We start from the raw sequence: 1,589 nt of genomic DNA on the forward strand, positions 1-1,589 counted from the left end.
AATCCCTTCAATAGCTGTTGGAAAAGAATCCGATGGGACTCAGCAGAAATCATATTCATGAATGAGCAACAGTATTAAAGATTTATTAATGTTACTGTAGTATGTAGTATGTAGCAGGGTGGGGCTGGTGGTGCCGGTTCGTGTCCTGGTTAAAATAGTTTGTTTCTGTGGAACATTCTTCTAAACATTTGGGATAATGTAAGAACACAAGTCATTTATTTTTCTTGAAACTGGTAGTTGTGTGGACTGTCAATGGAGTGACAGAAAGCTCTCAGATTTCATCGAAAGTATCTTCATTTGTGTTCCGAAGATGAACAAATGTCTTACAGGTTTGGAACGACATGAGGGTGAGTACTTAATGACAGAATTCAAATTTTTGGGTGAACTATTCCTTTAAACTTTTACTGTATTTTTACTGTATTTTGATCAAATCTGATCTGAAACCGAGGTGTTGGTCTGAAAACAAGGTGTGTTCAGGTGCATTGTTGGCGCATTTTGAGGCAACTGAAAACGACTGTGCCATTGACCAACAAAAACCTGGTCTAAAGTCAATGGTGCAATATTCGTTTTGTTTTTTTAAAGAGCGTGTTAGTAATATGTGCCTATAGGTGGGTGCACAACGTGAGTAGCCCTATACTCTGCTTATTACACACACAGGAAGGCGTAGCAGCACACATTTTTAAATATGAAAAATTAAAGGATTAAAATGTAAAAGATTATTATTGTGTACATAAATATAAAAATGCCTACATGTCATAATGTATAGTCCAGTGGTTCTCAAAGTGTGGTACGCGTACCACTAGTGGTATTCAGGCTCCCTCTAGTGGTACGCAGAGGAATCACTAAATTAAAGTTGCCGTAAAGTCGATTCTAAAAAAGGTTTTCTATTCTAAACACATTATAAATGTTAGAAATGTATTGCTGAAACACGTTACAAAGACTGTGAACTGTGTTGTACTAAAACGGTGGCTCGATGACGCACTGGAGCCACTGAGCCAGGCCCCTCCCCTAACACTATAACAACTAGAGCTTAACCGTTAGAGCACATTCGCATCAGTTCGCCCGTTCAATCGCGCGTTGCTCTCACTACCGTTAGTTACTACAGCCTACAGTTAGCTAGCTAGTTATGCCTTCATCATGTAAATGCATATGACCTGATTGTAAAACGTACAAAAAGCTTATCAAACAAAATCGCTGATATCAAGAAGAGGTGGATTAATTTTGTGAACAGCTACCATGATCACCAACAATACCTGCCTCTGCAGTGATCGTTTTATACCGGATAGTTTTACAAACGTTCATCGATTCGGAGACAACTGGGATACACAGATAATCCATTGCAGAATGGGGCCAAACCGACTCTCACCGACTCTCTATCTCCCACCCCGGCCTTCATCTGCCCATCCGGCCAACATTTGGTGCCATCGTTGCAGTACGTGCCACTGCACAGTTGTCTTGTGTGCTTACTGCAGCCTTCCCGCTAGTGGGCGTGGTTTAAGCGCAGACAGCGGACACGCCCCCAGCGTTTGAGAGCAGATAATGCAGCTTATTTTTTCAAGATTTTGCTTTTTTTTTTTTTTTTATCATTT

The sequence above is a fragment of the Gobio gobio genome (assembly GCF_949357685.1).
Source record: "Gobio gobio genome assembly, chromosome: 13".
Classification (NCBI taxonomy): domain Eukaryota; kingdom Metazoa; phylum Chordata; class Actinopteri; order Cypriniformes; family Gobionidae; genus Gobio; species Gobio gobio.